Source organism: Canis lupus, chromosome 8 (assembly GCF_011100685.1).
Source record: "Canis lupus familiaris isolate Mischka breed German Shepherd chromosome 8, alternate assembly UU_Cfam_GSD_1.0, whole genome shotgun sequence".
In the NCBI taxonomy this organism is placed as follows: Eukaryota; Metazoa; Chordata; class Mammalia; order Carnivora; family Canidae; genus Canis; species Canis lupus.
This window is the reverse complement of record NC_049229.1, coordinates 8,293,163-8,314,929: the sequence shown is the minus strand read 5'-3', so window position 1 is coordinate 8,314,929 and position 21,767 is coordinate 8,293,163. Positions and strand designations below refer to the sequence as shown.

The 21,767-nt window shown below is 36.9% G+C and overlaps 1 long non-coding RNA gene across 1 annotated transcript; it reads left to right on the top strand.

Moving 5' to 3' along the window:
• Positions 1–785: 785 nt before the first annotated feature.
• Positions 786–6,707, top strand: LOC119872985. The gene is made up of 3 exons (XR_005362818.1): positions 786–928; positions 2,845–2,891; positions 6,521–6,707. It is a non-coding gene; the product is annotated as an uncharacterized LOC119872985 (long non-coding RNA).
• The last annotated feature ends 15,060 nt before the right edge of the window (positions 6,708–21,767 follow it).

Genomic DNA, 21,767 nt, shown 5'->3' with positions numbered 1-21,767 from the left:
TATACAGTGAGGCCTCCAATCCATGTCTATACCCTGCTCAAATCCTTGGCTTGGCTAACTGCTCAACTTGCAGATGCAGGGGGCACTCTCAGTCTAAAAAAATGTAGCTTTGGGAATTTATAAAAATCAAGCAGAGGTATCACCTGTTGCAAAATGTACTGTAGACCAAGTTTACACTTTGAATCTGGAATAGGTCAATGTGTATTAGAACAACAATAAAATACAGAAAACAAAGGAAGCAACAAAAAACAGTCCTCAGAAGATGGATACAGATTGCAATATGTACACTGTCATTTTTAACTAAAAATTACTAGACCTGTCAAAACAACAGGAAAATGTGACCTACGCAAAAACAAAAACAAAAAACAAAACAAAAAAACAGTAGAAGTTGACTTTTAGTGGGTCCAGAAACTAGCTTTAGCAAATGAAGATATCAAAACAGTTATTATAATGTGTTAAAAAATTAAAGGCAAATATGCTCAAATAATACAGGAAAAATTGAAGAGTTAGGGGAACTATCAATACAAAAACAGAATCAATTGAAAAAAAATCTAGACCTGTAAAGTACAATAATTAAAAGGAAAAATTGATGGGTAGGCTCTATATTTGGAGGTGGTAGAAAAAACATTAGTAAACTTGAGATTAGATCAATAAAGATCACCTAATGTAAATAACGGAAGTTTATTGAAAAAAAAAAAACTAAGCAGAACCTTAGGGAGCTGTGGAACAATATCCAACAGTCCAATATCTGTGTAATTTATGTCCTAGGAGGGGAAGAAGGAGAGGAAGGGAGAGAGTCTCAAGTGTTCCAGAGAATCTTGAAGTTATAATAGCCAAAATCTTCCCAAATGAGTTGGGGGAAATTTAAAAAATGAAGATTCAAGAATTTTTAATAAAACTCAAGCAGGACGAAAACAGAACGTCCCAGGTAGGTGTATTTTAATCAAACTACTGAAAGTCAATGATGGGGAAAAATATTGAAAGCAGCTAGAAAAGTATAACAAATTACATGCAAGGGAATAGCAGTATAGTTAATGATTGACTTCTTAGCAGTTACAACGGTCCATAAAATATTGAGAAGACATGTTCAAGCTGTTGAAATTGTCCATTAATAATTTTATATCCACTGAATCTAGCATACTGCCTCTAAATTTTTAGACGAGGTGCTTTAGACTGAAGGGAAAGGACACTAATGGTAACTCAGATTTAAAAGAAATAAAGTACACAGGAAATAAATATGTTGGTAAATATAAAATATTACATTTTTCTTTTTCTAAAGTATTTTAAAAGGCGGGTGGTGGCCTAGAGCTAAAGTTATAGCTGAATATCGGGCTTATAAAATAGACAAAATAGATGTAGTATGTATGATAACAATAACACAAGGAATATAGAATAACTATAGAAGTATTGTTCCAAATTTCTAATATTTAACTTAAATAATTAAACATTAACTCCAAGAATTTTGCACTAAATTAATGATGGATGTTGTAATACCTTGCTAATACTAAAATGCAAAGAATTAAAGCTAGTAGGTCAAAGAAAAAATGGAATACTCAAAATAATTTAACATAAAAGAAAGCAGAAAAGGAGAAAGAACAGACAGAAATAAATAGGTGGCAAATCGAAAAATAGCAAAATGACTTAAATACAACTATCTGAGTACACCTTCAGGTAAAGTGGGCAAAACACTCCAATCAAAAGACTGTTTTTCAGTAAAATGGAATATGACTCAGCCATAAAAATAGAATGAGATCTCACCACTTGAGACAACATGCATGGACCTAGAGAGGGTTGTATTAAGTGAAATAAGTCAGAAAAAAAAAAAAAAGCCAGAAAATCAATGACCATATGATTTCACTTATACTGTGTAATCTAAACAAACAAACAAAAAGCAGACGCAGATCTATAAATGCAGAGAACAAACTGATGGTTGCCCGAGGGGATGGGGGATGGGCAAAAAGAGACTTTTTCAGATGGGCAAGAAAACAAGAACCAGAAAGCAGCTGGATGTTGTCTGCAAGAGAGTTGGACACAAAGACATAGATAGGGTGAATTTACAAGGAAGACAAAATATATACTACGCAAACTGTAAGATCAGAGAAGCTGGAGTTGTTATATTTATGTAGGAAAAGACTTCAAGATGAGAAGGGTTACAAGAGACAAAAAGGCACATTTCCTAAAGAAATGTTCACATATTGAGGAATTATAATAATTTATAAATGTCTATGCACTTAATAACAGAATTTCAAAATACACAAATCAAAAAGTGACAAACTTACAAATGATGGGGATTAAACGCACTTGCTGCGATGAGGACAAGGTGTTGTGTGGAAGTGTTGAATCACTACATTGTACACATGAAACTAATATTACACTATTTGTTAACTAACGGGAATTTAAATAAAAACTTAGAATAAGATAAAATAAAGTTAGGAAAAAAAAAAAACACCCTGACAGACTTAATGGAGAAATAGACAAATGCAAAATTTTTGGTGATTTAAAAAAAAAAAAAATCTCAAGTATTGAGGGTATAATTCCACAACAAAGAATCAAAAAGGATATAGATTATTTGATTATATCAGGCATCATATATTTTTATGGTTTTAGGGTTTTTAATTTATGTCAATGACCATTTTGGTTAAATTTACTGTGTTGAATGTGACGTATGATGAGAGAGAGTCATTCTTTTGTATATGCTGGAACCACATGTTAAACAGAAAATCCTTTCTGTATCGAAATTATTTTGCATCTTTGTGGAGATTAATTGCCTGTATATAGGTGGATATATTATTGGACTTTTTAGTGTGCTCTCTTGATGTCCTTCTGCTCTCCCCCTCAAACCAGAGACCACACTGTCTTGATCTTTATGGTCGGAATGGAAATCGGGTTGTGTAAGTACTCCAAATTTATTCTTTTTCAGAATTGTTTTGGCTATTCTAGTTTCTTTGCCCTCACATACAGCTTTTAGAAACAACTTGTCTATTCTTCTATTAAAGAATTGTTGAAATTTTGATTGAAATTATACTGTACATGAACTTGGGGAGAATTGCCATATTAAGACTGTTGAATTTTTAACTCCAGGAACATGGTATATATTGCTCAACTAATTTAAGTTTTATTTGATGTCCTCAATTAGAGCTTTATAATTTTATGCATGAAGATTTGCACATACTTTGTAAGATTTATACCTGTGTTATATTTGGTGCCACTGTAAAGTTTACTTTTATCTCAATTTCCAATTGTTCATTGCTACTATATAGAACAAAATTGCTCTCTTCATATTGTCCTTATATCCTGCAACCATGATAAACTTGCTTTTTAGCATTACTTTTTTTTTTTTTTTTTTTTTAAGATTCATTAAGAAGGGCATGTGATCTAACGAGCACTGGGTGTTACATGCAATTGATGAATAATTAAACTACATCTGAAACTAATGATACACTATATGTTTATTAATTGCATTTAAATAAAATAAGATAAAAAAGAGTTGGAGTTTTCTAGGTAGACAGTCTTGTTTTCTGAGAATAAGGACAGTTGTATTTCTTTTTTCTAATCTGTGTGTCTTTTTTTTGTCCTGCTTTATTATGCTAAGTAGGACAGCCAATAAGATGTTGATGAAAAGATGTGAAAGCAGAAATCCCTGTCTGGTTTCCAATCATAGGGAAGGGAAATATTTAGCCTTTTACCATTAAGTATAATCTGAGCCGTAGTTTTTTTAGTAGGTGCCCTTTATCAACTTGACGACGTTCCTTTCTATTACCAGTTTGCTCAAAGCTTTATCATGAAGGGGTGTTGAATTTTTCAAAAGCTTTTTCTCCATCTATTGAGATAATAACAGAGTTTTTCTTCTTATTCTGTTGATATGGTGAATTACAGTCAATCCTCATTATCTGTAGATTCTGTGTTTGTGAATTTGCCTACTTGGTAAAATTTGTCTCTAACCCCAAAATCAATATTCATGGTGCTTTTGCAACATTTGCAGACATGCACAGAACAGCAAAAAGTTTGAGTCCCCCAGTGTGCATGGTCCCAGCAGAGGTCAGACAAGGTGTTACTTTGCTTTTCTGTCTCAGCTCTCATACTGCAAACAAGCAGCATTTTCCTGGTCTGTTTATTTTCATGTTACTCACATTTTTGTGCTTTTTATTTAGAGATTTTACTGTTTCAAATGCCCTCTTAGTGTACTGCTGAAATGATGTCTGGTGTTCCTAAGTGTTAGGACTTAAAGAAGAAACACATGAGAGAGAAGCTTTGCTCAGGGCAGAAGAATCCTGCTGCTGGTCAGTGAGTCCAGTGTCAATGGATGAAAAATATGTATTAAATAAGGGTTCATAAAACAGAAACACACTAAAACAAGGTAGTATATTGATCAGTTGATGAAAATTCAGGAATAAAACCATGTGGCCTGCAGCTTGCTTTGTTGGGGAGTTTTCCAGTATAAATTCAATTACTGTAATAAATTTAGGAATATTCCATTTATTTAATTCTTCAGTGAGATTTTGGAGTTTGGATCTTTCAGAGAATTTCACTATTTTATCTAAGTGGTGGATTTTATGAGTGTAGAGTGTTTGTAGTGTTCCTATTAATGTCATGATATTTTCTCTTTAATTTCTGACATTCATAATGTATGTATGTGTAATGTGATTCTCTCTCTCTCTCTCTCTCTCTCTTGGTTTGCTTGGCTAGAGATTTACCAGTTTTACCAATCTTCTCTCCCCCATTCCTCTCCATCAAAGAACAAGTGTTTTATGGATTTTTTCCAATTTTTTATTGCCCTCGTTTTCATTGACTTCTGCTTTTACTTATTTTTTTTCCTTCTACTTGCTTGGGACTTAATTTTCCCTTTTATTCTCAAGTTTCTTAGAGTGGAAACTTTAGAATATTGGTTTAAGATTTTTTTCCTCTCATCTAAGATAAGCATTTAATGTATAAATTTCCCCCAAGCACTTCTTTAGCTTCTGGCATCACCTAACGTTTTTTCATTGTCATTTGGTGCAAAGTATATTTAACTGTAATATCCTTTTCGACTTTCCTGACCCATTAGTATTGTATTAATTTTCAAATATTTGGGGTATTTTCCAGATAGTTTATTGGTATTGATTCCTAATTTTAATCTGTGATTGTTAGAAAACATACGTTGTGTAGATCAATTTTTAAATTTTGTTGACATTTGGTTTTAAATAGTTGTCTTGGAAAGTGTTTCATATGCTTTTGAAAATAATACATATTCTGCTATTATTTAGTGGAGTATTCTCTAAAGGGAAAATAAGTCAAATTTATAGGTGACATAGCTTAGATCTTCTCTGTAGTTGGAATTCCCTGAAATTCTCTGAATTTCCATCTACATTTTCTCTCAGTTACTGAAAGAAGAGTGTCAAAGTCTCCAACTGCTGTGGATTTTTCTATTTCTCCTTTCAGTATTATCAATTTTGCCTCAGCGATTGTGAAGCTCTGTTGCTGTATAGGCATTTAAGATTATTATTTCTTGCATATTGATTTTATCATATATAAATATAATTATTCATCTTTATTTTGATTAGTTTTTCCATGCATAGCTTCTCCCACACTTTTACTTCATTGTGTTGTTGATATGACTGGACTGAAATCTACCATCCTCCTAACAATTTTCTATTAGTGTTGTCTGATAACTGTATTTTTTTCTCTTTTATAGCTTCTTTTGGATTGAGTAATTTTTGTAATTTCATTTTTACTCCATTGTTGCCTTATTATATGTAGCTCTCACTTTTTTTTCAGAGATGGCCTTAGAATTCATAATATGTATCTTTAACTAATGAGAACATATCTTCAAATCATATTGAACCACTTCATAGGTACTTTGAGGACTAAAAGAGGGGATATTCCAAATTTTTTCCTCTCTTCTTTTGTGCTATTATTGTAGAAACTTATACTTGTACTATGGAAGTACAAAAGAAGTACATTCCTCATTAACAGTTTCTTTTTTTTTCTTTCAGCATTTTAAAGATGTCTCTATATTTTTTAAGTGGCTTGTATTATTTATGGTGATAAGCTTGCTGTAATTCTTATCTTTGTACCTTATCTATGTTATTTACCTTTAATCTTTGGCTTTTTTTTCAAGATATTTTCTTCTTTGCTTTTGAGGAATTTTAATATGATATGTCTAAGTGTGTGTGTGTTCTGCATTTATCATAATTTATGCCTAATGTTCATTGAGATTTTTGGAACTCAAAACTATCAGCTGTTATTTCTTCAATTTTTTTACTTTTCCTTGTTTCCTATCTACTTTTATGGTTCTAATTGCCTATGTATCAGCTTGTTGATACCATCTCAGAGCTCTTAGATGTTCTCCTCTAAGATTATTTTTTCTTTTCTATTCTTTCCTGAGTTGTTTTGCTTTGAAGTACACTCTACTGGGTATAGAGCCCAACATGGGGCTTGAACTCATAACCCTGAGATTGATACCTGAACTGGATTCAAGAGTTGGATGCTTGATGGACTGAGTCACCTAAGCACCCCTACTTTTTACCTGTTGATATTTCAGTTTGAGTTTTCTGTTGATCTCCTTTAAACTTCACGGATTCTTTTCTGTGCTGAGCTGAGTCTACTGATATTCTTCAGGTATGTTTCTATTCAAGTATGTCCAGTTACTTTACACTTTCTGTGTTATAGTTCTCATATTTAGGAAGTCTTATTTTGTTGATGATTTTATCTCTTGAAAGTGAATTAAAAAAAATCTTTATGCCTTTAGTTTCTTTTTTTTTTTTTTAATTTTTATTTATTTATGATAGTCACAGAGAGAGAGAGAGACGCAGAGACACAGGCAGAGGGAGAAGCAGGCTCCATGCACCGGGAGCCCGATGTGGGATTCGATCCCGGGTCTCCGGGATTGCGCCCTGGGCCAAAGGCAGGCGCCAAACCGCTGCGCCACCCAGGGATCCCTATGCCTTTAGTTTCTTGTTGACAACTGATACTTTGTATAGGATAATAGAGACTGAAGTGACTAGATTTCATACCTGGAAATGGGTCCACATTGCTCGGCTTCTGGATGGAATGTTGAGCCAGTATGTCAGGAATTGAACTGAGTTTGGTCTGTGATGTTGCTATGGTTAACTTCTGTGCCTCCCAGCTTTTAGAAATCCTTTAGAATTACCTTAAATTTACCTTAAATTTAGGGTGGGGGCTGGTTTGCTACAGGTTTTTTTTTCCAAGATGTACTTTTTCTTCAACTTTAGATCTTCCCTTTGAACTTGTATGCTAGAGAGGGTCTTTCTTTATCTTCTTGCTTCTGTACAAGCAGGAGAGTGCTGTCACTTGATGCTCCATTAGTTTGGTGGTACGCACAGGAAGAGGAAGACTTTCTCCTTTCTTCCTTTTTTTATTTATGATAGTCACAGAGAGAGAGAGGCAGAGAGAGAGAAGCAGGCTCCATGCAACCGGGAGCCCGACGTGGAATTCGATCCCGGGTCTCCAGGATCGCGCCCTGGGCCAAAGGCAGGCGCCAAACCGCTGCGCCACCCAGGGATCCCCCTCTCCTTTCTTCTTAGGTAGGTCCTATGTCCCTAGATTCTTGTTGGGTGGAGGGACTTTTTCAGTGATCTTACTCGTTTCCCTCAGTTGTAGGTTTCAGCCCAGAATTTTTCTACTCCCGCAGGGTGTAGAGGGATTATTTTGTTTGCATCCTGCTATTAAGAGACATTTGTTTATATATATATATACATATATTTAAGATTTTATTTATTTATTCAGAGAGAGAGAGAGAGAGAGAGGCAGAGAGAGAAGCAGGCTCCATGCAGGGAGCCTGACGCAGGACTCGATTCCGGGACTCCAGGACCGCGCTCTGGGCCAAAGGCAGGCGCCAGACTGCTGAGTCACCAGGGATCCCCTTTAAAAGTACTTTAAAGGGCAGTAAGATTTGCTGACCTTATCCTGGAAGTTTCAGGCTTTTGTTCCATAAAGGAGATGGGGGTGCAGAATCAGGGAAGAGCATCATGGTTTTTTTCCCCCTGGTACTTTCACTTGTTTAAACTTTGATAATCTATCTACTTTTACTTTCACTGTTTTATGTTGGAAACACTTCCATGTAGTTTTGGGTTTAGTATGTTCATTATTATTGAAGAGAATAGAGTTTATCACTATACTGCTATTTATTTATTTATTTATTTATTTATTTATTTATTTATTGTACTATTGGATATTTGGGATATTTTCAGTTTAGATCTATTGTGAGTAGAGCTGTTATATATTGTTGTACATGAGTTTGGTGAACATACATATTTTGTTTCTGTTGAGTATATTTATGATATTAATAGCTGAATCATAAGCTACACATATAATTAGTTTTAGGAAACCCTGCCTAACAATTTTCAGAGTCATTATACCAATATACACTCCCACTAGCACTGTAAGCAAGTTTCAGTTTCTCCAAATCCTTTCCAGCACTTGGAACTTTCTCTCTTTTTCATGTAGACATTCCAGAGAATATTAAATTGCTTTAATTTTATTCCCCCCTTGATTACTGAAGTTAGCCATCTTTTTTATATTGGCCATTTGGTTAGCCTCTTTTTTTTAATTGCCTGATCAAGTCCTTTATTCATATTTCCACAACTGGTATTTTGTTTATATTTCATTGATGCAGAACACAAAGTTCTGATATGGACTATATATGTATGTTAACTGATTTAGGAATCTGCATTGTAGTGGAGGGGGTACCTTTTTACTAATATGTGTGATAGGACTGTAGATCACTTTATTTTAATTACTATCTTTATTTAAATTTTTTTTTCTAGGGATTCCTGGGTGGCTTAGTGGTTGAGCATCTGCATGATCAGGGCAGGGCATGATCCTGGAGTCCCAGGACTGAGTCCCAGGATTGAGTCCCGCATTGAGCTCCCTGCATGGAACCTATGTCTACCTGTGCCTATGTCTCTGCCTTTCTTTCTCTCTGTCTCTCATGAATAAATACATAAAATCTTTAAAAAGATTTATTTTCTAAGTGTTCTATAGTAAACATGTATATATATCTATATAACAAATCAGTAAAGATTTGAAAACTAAAAATTAAGTCTTGTCATGACATAAGTATTGCTTGCTGATTAGTATGTACTATAATTTTAATGCATGCATTGACCCAATCAGCAAAATGCTAAAATCTGGCTAGATATTTAGAACTTTCAGTATTCTTTCTGTAGTGTTTGTGATAATATGAATAAATCAATGAATGGGTGAATCAATAAATGACCCAGATAAATCTCCTTTTGTGATTAATGAATAGTTTCTATATTGACTAACCATAAATGCTATTAAGATTTTATTTTTGATGTGCTGCTAAATCACTAGCCTCAAAACTGTGTTGGCTTAATTGTAAAGGCTAACATATAGCTTATGTAATTTTTGAGGGCATTAGATGAAATTAGTTGTTTTCTTAGAAAGGCATAATGTTCTTAGTGAGTTTTTCCTCACTGCTACATTAAGTAGTATAACATTTTGAATAGAGAAAGATTGATTTATAATTTCTGATAGCTCATTGTTTTTATTATCTTTGTTCATTTCCATTAAATATGTGTTTTTGGAGGGAGCGTGGCAAGATGGAGGAGTAGGGTCCCCAAGTCACCTGTCCCCACCAACCTACCCGGATAACTTTCAAATCATCCTGAGAACCTACAAATTCGACTTGAGATTTAAAGAGAGAACAACTGGAATGCTATAGACAGAAGAGTTTGCACTTCTAACAAGGTAGGAAGGTGGAAAAAAAATAAAAAAGACTCCAATGGGGAAGGGGCCCCCGTGAGGAGCCAGGCTAAGTGGGGCGGCAAGAGTATTGGGGACAGAAAAGCCCAGCCCTGGAGAGAGGAACTTAAAAAATCTGCACCGGATTCTTCCTGAACTGAAAGGCACTCGAAGGGGCTGCACGCCCTGGGAGCACGATCCCAGTGGCGCAGGCCCTGGAGCCCAGGGTGCAGGGGGACACAGCCCAGGATCCTGCGCTCCCCCTGGAACAGGTGGAGGCTGGGAAGGCCCAGGTCAGCGGCCCGCCCCTGGGAACATCCAGGCCCCTGCGGACTGGGAGCTGCGGGAGTTACTGGGGGAGCTGACTCCAGGGCTGGGGAGCTGGCCGCCGCCACTGTTGTTGTTCCTCCTGGTGTCACCCTGTGCCTGGGAGGGGGGCTGCCAGGGAACAGGGGCTTCACAAGATAAACAGCTCCCCCTGAGCCATGCACCAAGCGGGGGGCGGGGCAGCTCTCCAAGGTGCACACACCTGAGAATCAGCACAGCAGGCCCCTCCCCCAGAAGACCAGCTAGAAGGACAGGGGAAGAGCAAGTTCTTGATCCAGCAGCACTGGGAAGCTCCAGGGAAAGTCAAGGGATTTACAGTATATATAACCAGAGGATACTCCTCCTTTTTTTTTTTTTTGTTCTTCCTTTTTCCAGTACAACTTGTTTTTAGCCACTCTGCACTGAGCAAAATGACTAGAAAGAAGAACTCACCACAAAAGAATTAGAAACAGTACCCTCTCCCACAGAATTACAGAATTTGGATTACAACTTGATGTCACAAACCCAATTCAGAAGCACAATTATAAAGCTACTGGTGGCTCTGGAAAAAAGCATAAAGGATTTAAGAGACTTCATGACTGCAGAATTTAGATCTAATCAGGCCGAAATTAAAAATCAATTAAATGAGATGCAATCCAAACGGGAGGTCTAATGACAAGGGTTAATTAGGTAGAAGAAAGAGTGAGTGACATAGAAGACAAGTAGATGGCAAGGAAGGAAGCTGAGGAAAAAAGAGAAAAACAATTAAAAGACCATGAGGAAAGGTTAAGGGAAATAAATGACAGCCTCAGAAGGAAAAATCTACATTTAATTGGGGTTCCAGAGGGCACTGAGAGGGACAGGGGACCAGAAAGCATATTTGAACATATCATAGCTGAGAACTTCCCTAATTTGGGGAGGGAAACAGGCATTCAGATCCAGGAAACAGAGAGATTCCCCCCCCCCCCAAATCAATAAAACCTGTTCAACACCTTGACATCTAATAGTGAAACTTGCAAATTCCAAAGATAAAGAGAAAATCCTTAAAGCAGCAAGAGACAAGAGATTCCTACCTTATATGGGGAGAAATATTAGATTAACAGCAGACCTCTCCACAGAGACCTGGCAGGCCAGAAAGAGCTGGCAGGATATATTCAGGGTCCTAAATAAGAAGAACCTGCACCAAGAATACTTTTTCCAGCAAGGCTCTCATTCAGAATAGAAGGAGAGAGAAAGAGCTTCCAAGATAGGCAGAAACTGAAAGAATATGTGACCACCAAACGAGCTCTGCAAGAAATATTAAAGGGAATCCTGTAAAAGAAACAGGAAGCCCAAAGAAATTATCCACAAACACAGGGACTGAATAGGTATTATGATGACACTAAATTCATCTTTCAATAGTAACTCTGAATGTGAATGGGCTTAATGATCCCATCAAAAGACGCAGGGTTTCAGACTGGATAAAAAAGCAAGACCCATCTATTTGCTGTCTACAAGCGACTCATATGACCTAAGGACACCTACAGCCTGAAAATTAAAGGTTGGAGAACTATTTCCGTTCAAATGGTTCTCAAAAGAAAGTAGGGGTAGCAATCTTCATATCAGATAAATTAAAGTTTATCCCAAAGACTGTAGTAAGAATAAAGAAGGACACTGTTTCGTACTTAAAGGGTCTATCCAACGGCCCTAACAATCATGAAGATTTATGCCCTGAATGTGGGAGCTGCCAATTATATCAATCAATTAAGACATACTTAGATAATAGTACACTAATATTAGGAGATTTCAACATGGGACTTTCTGCAAATGACAGATAAAAAACTTAACTCAATCACAAGAAGGAATTTGGAAGCAATTCAAACACGTGGAGGTTAAAGACCATCCTGCCAAAAGATTAAAATAGGGTCAACCAGGATATTAGAGAAGAGTTAAAAAGATTCATGGAAACTAATGAGAATGAAGATACAACCGTTCAAAATCTTTGGGATACAGGACAAGCAGTCCTAAGAGGGAAATGCATCACAATACAAGCATCCCTCAAAAAATTGGAAAAAAAAAAAACCCTCAAATACACAAGCTAACCTTGCACCTAAAGGAATTGGAGAAAGAAGAGCAAGTAAAACCTACACCAAGCAGAAAAAGAGAGATAATAAAGATTCAAGCAGAACTCAATGAAATAGAGACCAGAAGAACTGTGGAACAGATCAACAAAACCAGGAGTTGTTTCTTTGAAACAATTAACAAGATAGATAAACCATTAGCCAGCCTTATTAAAAACAAAAGAGAAAAGACTGTAATTAATAAAATCACAAACGAGAAAGGAGAGATCACAACCAATACCAAGGAAATACAAACAATTTTAAAAACATGTTATGAGCAGCTATATGCCAATAAATTAGGCAATCTAGAAGAAATGTACGTATTTCTGGAAAACTACAAACTACCAAAATTGGAACAGGAAGAAATAGAAAACCTGAACAAGCCAATAACCAGGGAGGAAATTGAAGCAGTCACCAAAAACCTGCCAAGACACAAAAGTCCAGGGCCAGATGGCTTCCCAGGGGAATTCTATCAAACATTTAAAGAAGAAACAATACCTATTCTGCTAAAGCTGTTCTGAAAGATAGAAAGGGACAGAATACTTCCAAACTTATTTTATGAGGCCAGAATCACCTTAATTCCAAAGCCAGAGAAAGACCCCCCCAAAAGGAGAATTATAACCCATATCCCTGATGAACATGGATGTAAAAATTCTCAACAAGATACTAGCCAATAGGATCCAATAGTACATTAAGAAGATTATTCACCATGACCCAGTGGGATTTATTCCCAGGTTGCAAGGATGGTTCAACACCCATAAAGCAATCAACATGATAAATTATATCAACAAGAGAAAAAACAAGAACCATATGATCCTTTCAATAGATGCAGAGAAAGCATTTGACAAAATACAGCATCCATTCCTGATCAAAACTCTTCAGAGTGTAAGGATAAAGGGAACATTCCTCAACATCTTAAAAGCCATCTACGAAAAGCTCACAGCAAATATCATTCTCAGTGGGGAAACCTGGGAGCCTCTCCCCTAAGATCAGGAACAAGACAGGGATGTCCACTCTCACCACTGCTATTCAACATAGTACTAGAAGTCCTAGCCTCCACCACCAGGCAACAAAAAGAAATAAAAGGCATTCAAATTGGCAAAGAAGAAGTCAAACTCTCCCTCTTCGCACATGACATGATACTGTACATAGAAAACCCAAAAGCCTCCACCCCAAAATTGCTAGAACTCATACAGCAATTTGGTAGTGTGGCAGGATACAAAATGAATGCCCAGAAGTCAGTGGCATTTCTATACACTAACAATGAGACTGAAGAAAGAGAAATTAAGGAGTTAATCCCATTTACAATTGCACCCAAAAGCATAAGATACCTAGGAATAAACCTAACCAAAGAGGTAAAGGATCTATACTCTAAAAACTACAGAACACTTCTGAAAGAAATTGAGGAAGACACAAAGAGATGGAAAAATATTCCATGCTCATGGATTGGAAGAATTAATATTGTGAAAATGTCAATGCTACCCAGGTCAATTTGCACATTTAATGCAATCCCTATCAAAATACCATGGACTGTTTTCAGAGAATTCGAACAAATCATCTTAAGATTTGTGTGGAATCAGAAAATACCTCGAATAGCCAGAGGAATATTGAAAAAGAAAACCAGAGCCGGGGTCATCACAATGCCGGATTTCGGGTTGTACTACAAAGCTGTGGTCATCAAGACAGTGTGGTACTGGCACAAAAACAGACACATAGATCAATGGAACAGAATAGAGAACCCAGAAATGGGCCCTCAACTCTATGGTCAACTAATATTTGACAAAGCAGGAAAGACTATAAAAAATAATGAAATAAGTGGGAAACATCAGTGAGGGTGACAGAACATGAGAGACCCCTAACTCTGGGAAACGAACAAGGAGAAGTGGAAAGGGAGGTGGGCAAATCAAAGTCCAATAAAAAATACAAAAACTATGTTTTTGTCTTGTTTGGAATAGAATTTACTAGGATTCATGTTAGATGTTATGTAAAGTTAAAAATAATAAACTTGGAATATCAATTTTACAAAATATGAACCTCCTCTACCTTATTATAAGGACAGGATTTATACCTCTGTATAGTGTATGATATGAATATCGTGTAATTTTTAAGCAAACTGTTGATATATAGGTAGGTAATATATTTACTATAATGCTTTTCCAAAATCAATTTTAAAAAACAGTGTTTTTATATTAGAATATGAAAGGCCATGAGAAAAATGGTTGGATTTATTACTTACAAGTTTTCTACATGGAACACACATATAGCATCCCACCATAACAATATCATTTGATTTAGTGACTGGACACAGTTTAAAATATAACTCACTAAATAATGTGTCTGCAAATCCATTGATTGTAGACATTGCTTGTGCAAAATGTAAAACTAACAGTAACTAATGCTCTTCAGAAGTTTGGTAGCCTTTGCAAATTGTTTGGAATTAATTTGTTTTGAGTAAACGGAAATTAGTCTGTTAAATGAAGCTTATAAAAAAAGGATTACAAAAGGGTAGGAGACCATCTCACCAGGATAGCTTAAAACCCACGCATTGTATGAGTCAGGAGAAGTCCTGTCCTTTAAAAATGATCTTATTCTCTCCAGTCATCTGAGGTTTGTGCCTCCTGATGTGATCCAGAGATCTGGCAAAGTAGAAACATATTTAGAATCTTACTCATTAGAATACTGAACTCATCCATCAGCAGGATTGACAAGGTCTTAGACAAAGCATTTTGCCTGGCACACAACCTGTACTGAGATTTTCCTGTGGCTATAATGTAGCACACCTGACAGATGTTTGAGTCATTTAACACAGCAGGCGGTACTCATAAACACCACAGACTGGCATTCAACATGATAGGGATTATTTTTCTTTTGTCTGCCTGAAGTTATATGGCCTATAATCAACAAAGGATTTAGGCATAACTAGCTAAAACGTAGGGTGTGATATCATTTATATGCAATATTTCTCTTGCTTATAAAGATTACAAAATGTCCCAAGAGCTGAGATACTTCTTGACACAGGTAAAAAAACATTTTGCATGTTTCCCTTTTCTTGATTAGAACTGGTTTAGAAAAGAAAGGCATCATGGGTATTGTTTGGTCACAGAATAAAACTTATATATCGCTGTTTATTTTCTTGATAGTTCCTTAATCATGTAATGGGCTTTACTAAGTCCACGCTAATTTTCAAATTCAACATGGTGGTGGTGAAATAGAGTAACTGCAAGAACACTATTTTTAAAATTCCCATTGGCAGTGTGTCTACATCAGAAAGACAGAAGTAAATATAAACCTTTTGTTGTTTAAAAAACTATACTGTATGTCCTAAGGGATGGAGATAGATACTATTAATTTAAATGTCATGTTTGCATTGGATGAAGCACAACAATTTAAATTTGGCTTTATTAAAGTTCTTTTTTACTTTAAATTTTCTCATTTGGTAAGTAGCGTTTGGAGGAAATGCTCATTGATAAAAGTTATTTAGGTCCTTTGGGGAGCAGTAACACGCAGGGGGGCACGATACTTTCAAAATAGCATTTTATTGCATTTATAAATTATTACATAATCAAAACAATCTTGTTGTCTACAGCTGCATAGGGACTTTAAAATAGGAAAATTAATAATACCTTAAAGGAACAAATAAATACCACAATTGAACCATGGTAACACTCTGCCTTATATATAACACTTATTTTAGAAATTGTTTTTGTAAGCGTGCATTTGTTGGGAAAGGTTTCCAGTTCTTTTGCGTAGGTCATGGCTTTTTTTCAGTTTGCTTTAGAGTTCAGTGACTTGCTGGATACAGCTGCATGTGCAGATGCAGAAGGAGTTTTATCCCAGGAAATAGCCATTGTTTAGCATTTATGTGCCAAGGTAAGTCTGTAGAAGTTAATGAAAACCTTCTTTAAGACTATGCCCAAACACAAGGGCTCGCTGGAATTCTAAAAACCTTCAGAAAGATTGAAATTAGTTTATCTTTCCAATTTTTTATTTACTCCTGTGTGCAGTTACAGTATATAGTTTTCCTAACACTCATTCTCCAACTCCTACATTTCCAGGATGTTGACCCACACTGACATTTGATTTTTGGCTCATTGGTGGTGGTATTTTGAGCAAAGTTTTATTTTTTAATTTTTTAAAAGATTTATTTAATTTATTCAAGAGAGACACACAGAGAGAGGCAGAGACATAGGCAGAGGGAGAAGCAGGCTCCATACGGGGAGCCAGATGCGGGACTTGATCCAGGATCCCAGGATCACGACCTGAGCAGAAGGCAGGCACTCAACCGCTGAGCCACCCAGGCATCCCAGAGTAAGGTTTTTTAGGGAGCTTAGGGATTAGGTATTTTGTCTTGTTAGCTGCACTGGGAAGGAGCTATGTCTAATATGGTCTTATATATGTGTATCTGTGATTCTGTTTTCATTTTTAACAAATTCATACAGAGCTTTGAAACAATACACTTGGGATCTGCATTGTGGGTACTGAACATCTATTAGTCCTTTCAACTGGAAAGATCGTTCTTCAGATTTAAGGTCAGTTTCCATTTCCTTAAGGAAGCCTTTCCTGACCTGAGTAGCTTGAGAGTGTTCCATAATGTGCTTTCCAAACACCATGTAACATTCCTTTTTAATAAGTGTCACATTGTAGTTTCACATTTATTTTCGATTATTTGATTAATATCTGTCTCTGCTGCTAACTCCACACTCCAAAACTACGGGGGTTGTGTCTGGGTTTCTTTTTCTTTTTTTTTTTCATCCTTCTATACTTGATGCCCAGTATGTGGTGGGGACTCAGAAAAAGGTTGTTGAATAAATGCATTTTATAAAGCCCTACTTTATATTATTTATACAATTTTCTAATGTTTAATTACAATTTTAACATATTCTTAAAACATATACTACTGGTAGAGAATTTTGCTTTGTGTATATTGTGTGGTTTTGACACACCATTAACATACTCTTTCCCTCCCTGCTGTGGAGTCCATAGAGAAATATATCCAAAAGTCAGACGTGGATTGGAGGACATGGCTTAGATGTGTGGTCAAAGTGTTACTAATTTCTCACCATCACTCATCTCCAGCTTATGAGACTTAGTTATCAAATCCCTACTTGGCAGTAAAGTAGAATAAAAAGTACTTTTGTTCAGTGGATACCTCAGAAGTGGGAAGCACCTCAGTGGGGAAAATGCTAGGATGGGTATAAAGATGATTCAAGAGCTCTGAAAGATAGAGTAAATGGGGTGAGGACAGTAAGCCTTAGCAGCCATTTACTGTCTTTCCACCTAGAGATTTGAAAATAAGGACCATGTTCAAGAAGAGAAACTCTTTAGATTCTTGCTCTATTGCCTTAAGGTCAGGCATGAAGTTAGAAGACTAAACTATGTAAATTAAAAAAAATACATCCTTAGGAAAAATCAAATAAACCTTTCTTTTTTTTTTGTAAATTTTTAAATTGGAGTTTTACTTACCAACATATAGTATGACACCCAGTGCTCATCTCGTCAAGTGCCCACCTCAGTGCCTGTCACCCAGTCACCCCAACCCCTGCCCACCTCCCTTTCCACTACCTCTTGTTTCGTTTCCCAGTTAGGAGTCTCATGTTCTGTCTCCCTCACTGATATTTCCCACTCATTTTCTCTCCTTTCCCTTTATTCCCTTTCACTATTTTTTATATTCTCCAAATGAATGAGACCATATAATGTTTGTCCTCCTCCAACTGACTTACTTCACTCAGCATAATACCCTCTAGTTCCATCCTTGTTGAAGCAAATGGTGGGTATTTGTCATTTCTAAATGGCTGAGGAATATTCCATTGTACACATAGACCACATCTTCTTGATCCAGTCATCTTTTGATGGACACCGAGGCTCCTTTCAATATGGCTATTGTGGACAGTGCTGCTGTTAACATTGGAGTGCAGATGTCTGAGCGTTTCACTGCATCTGTATCATTGGGGTAAATACCCAGTAGTGTAATTGCTATTTCTAACTCTTTGAGGAACCTCCACACAGTTCTATTTTTAACTCTTTGAGGAACCTCCACACTGTTTTCCAGAGTGGCTGCACCAGTTCACATTCCCACCAACAGTGCAAGAGGGTTCCCCTTTCTCCACATCCTCTCCAATATTTGTTGTTTCCTGTCTTGTTAATGTTCCCCATTCTCACTGGTGTGAGGTGGTATCTCATTGTGGTTTTGATTTGTATTTCCCTGATGGCAAGTGATGGGGAGCATTTTCTCATGTGTTTGTTGGCCACGTGTATGGCTTTATTTTTTTAAAAGATTTTATTTATTTATTCATGAGAGACACAGAGAGAGGGAGGCAGAGACACAGGTAGAGGGAGAAGCAGGCTCCATGCAGGGAGCCTGCTGTGGGACTCCATCCAGTGTCTCCAGGATCACGCCCTGGGCTGAAGTCGGCGCTAAACCGCTGAGCCACCTGGGGTTCCTTGTGTATGTCTTCTTTGGTGAAATTTCTGTTCATGTCTTTTGCTCATTTCATGATTGGATTGTTTGTTTCTTGGGTGTTGAGTTTCATATGTTATTTATAGATCTTGGATATTAGCCCTTTATCTGTCATTTGCAAATATCTTCTCCCATTCTGTAGGTTGTCTTTTAGTTTTGTTGACTGTATCCTTTGCTGTGCAAAAGCTTCTTATCTTGATGAAGTCCCAATAGTTCATTTTTACTTTTGTTTCTTTTGCCTTCGTGGATGTATCTTGCAAGAAGTTACTGTGGCCGAGTTCAAAAAGGGTGTTGCCTGTGTTCTCCTCTAGGATTTTGATGGAATCTTGTCTCACATTTAGATCTTTCATCCATTTTGAGTTTATCTTTGTGTATGGTGAAAGAGAGTGGTCTAGTTTCATTCTCCTGCATGTGGATGTCCAATTTTCCCAGCACCATTTATTGAAGAGACTGTCTTTCTTCCAGTGGATAGTCTTTCCTCCTTTATCGAATATTAGTTGACCATAAAGTTCAGGGTCCACTTCTGGGTTCTCTATTCTGTTCCATTGATCTATGTGTCTGTTTTTGTGCCAGTACCACACTGTCTTGATGACCGCAGCTTTGCAGTACAACCTGAAATCTGCCATTGTGATGACCCCGGCTCTGGTTTCTTTTTCAATATTCTCCTGGCTATTCAGGGTCTTTTCTGATTCCACACAAATATTAAGATGATTTGTTCCAACTCTCTGAAGAAAGTCTATGGTATTTTGATAAGGATTGCATTAGGTGTGCAAATTGCCATGGGTAGCATTGACATTTTCACAATATTAATTCTTCCAATCTATGAGCATGGAATATTTTTCCATCTCTTTATGTCTTCCTGAATTTCTTTCTAAATAAACCTTTCTGAACTTTGCCATCTGAACCTTAAAAGTTTCAGATACAATATTTCTTTTGGTATCACAGCAGATAATCAACCTGTTCCCTGTCTTCTCCCGTTCCTTCCCATGATATTGCAGTTGTAATTATAAGCAAGCAGGATATACATCAGCACAGCATTAAATACTTGAAATGCATAATCTCATTTTATCTGGGAGAGAACAGAGTGTAGATGTTAAGAGTGGTGTAGTGTAGAAATGAAGACCCTGGTTAAGTGATGTAGTGCACAGAATATTCCTGATAATATGGTCAGTGCTCTGGAAAATGTTGGCTATTATGAGGATGGTGACTATTGCTACACTAGAATGGAATTTCCCATTTTTCAGTCTATTCAAGTACTGCTCAGTTCTGGGGTTTTCCCTTCTATAACACTGTCTTCTGAGTGTAAACAACTTCTTTTTCTTCTTCTTCTTCTTCTTCTTCTTCTTCTTCTTCTTCTTCTTCTTCTTCTTCTTCTTCTTCTTCTTCTTCTTCTTCTTCTTCTTCTTCTTCTTCTTCTTCTTTCTTCTTCTTCTTCTCCCTTTAAGATTTTATTTATTGCAGAGAGAGAGAGAGGAGAGAGAGAGAGAGAGAGAAAGCATGAGCAGGGGGAAGGAGAAGCAGGCTCCTCATTGACCTGAGAGCCTGATATGGGGCTCAATCTCAGAACCCTGGGATCATAATCTGAGCTGGAAGCAGACACTTAACTAACTGACACACTCAGGTACCGCTAAGGTCCCTCTTCTTTCTGTCTTGGGAATCTTGAAAATTTTGGACCTTCAAAAGAGAGTCCACATGAACACAGAAACAGTCTGTATGGAGTTCAGCAAAGTCTCACACAGGAACCTCTCTAGCAGAGGCCCAAGCTCCTCAGTAAGCACATGAGTATCTGGCATGGCTTCTGTCAGGGTAAACATTAGCACTCACTGATGGTGATTGGCTTGGCCTCCACATGGCTCTGAGTGGTAGGCCCCTGAAAGTGTTTGAGTCTCTGTATGCTGACCTCACTCTTTTCCATCTATTCCCCCCAGATTCAATCCCCTCTCTTCCTACCTTTGACTTCCAGTGAGGTCCCATTCCATTCATAACTCTCCCTATCCTCCATCCCAGGAAGTTCACCCCTATTTTTTCTAGGAAATATGTGTAGAATCATCTAGTTTTTCTTTTTAGCCTCTCTAAACTTACTACTTTGACTATGAAAAGCTCATACTCTTCATTTTCTTCCTCCTCCTCCTTTTCTTTCTCCTCCTTCTTTATTCTAGAATACCTGTTCTGTTCTAGAAGCAAGAAAAACACCAACACCAACATTGATTATATCTTGATCCTTTTATTCTTTCAGTGTAGCAATCACACTTCTTCCTAAAGTAGTGGTGATGCTTTTTAACTACTAGGGAAAGATTCACACAGAAATAAGTGGGAAAATTAACATAACATGGATTAATATTCCAAGATACTATTTTGCTACATTGTTTTATTTATTTAAAAAAAATATTTTATTTATTTATTCATGAGAGGCACACAGAGAGAGGCAGAGACATAGGCAGAAGGAGAAGCAGGCTTCCCACAGGGAGCCTGATGCAGGACTCTATCCTAGGATCCTGAGATCATGACCTGAGCCAAAGGCAGACGCTCAACCACTGAGCCACCCATGTGACCTACAACATCATTATTTTTTACTTTCAAAGTAACACTATCAAGCACAATTACCCCCATTTTATCAACAACAACAACAACAACAAAGAACTAAGAAGCTGATAATGTAAGATCTTGTTCCCAGTCACAGCCAGAACTAGGCCCAGGAACTCCAGCTTCAAAGCTCATATAATAGAGAGTTTCTCCAAAACAGTATGTTCTCTCTAGTCTCAAAACCTTTGCACAGACTCCTTTTTGTCCAATGCCTGGCTAACACCTACTATTGTAGTCTCCTACAGAGACTGAAGTGGTATGTATGATAGGGTTTGCATGGAATGATCTATTGAGAAATGTGGGGGGAAATATTATATCCTCAATTTCCATGTTTCTTTCTGCAAAGTAGAAAAAAATAAAACTCCAGAAACAGGTAGTCTGACTTAACACTGGTGCCCTTGAGGGCTTTTAGAAAGAGGCATTTCCACAGTGAGGTGAGAACATGGCAAATGTCTCACTCTTGTTCACAGGCTACATGGTATAATGTTTTATAGTTTATCCATATCCAGTTTAATGGCTTTATGGGTTACACTCTCCCATTCTAAATAAACTCATTCTCACAATATGGGCAAGAGTATAAAAAGTTTCCTGAAAAAAACTCTAGAGATGATACTGTT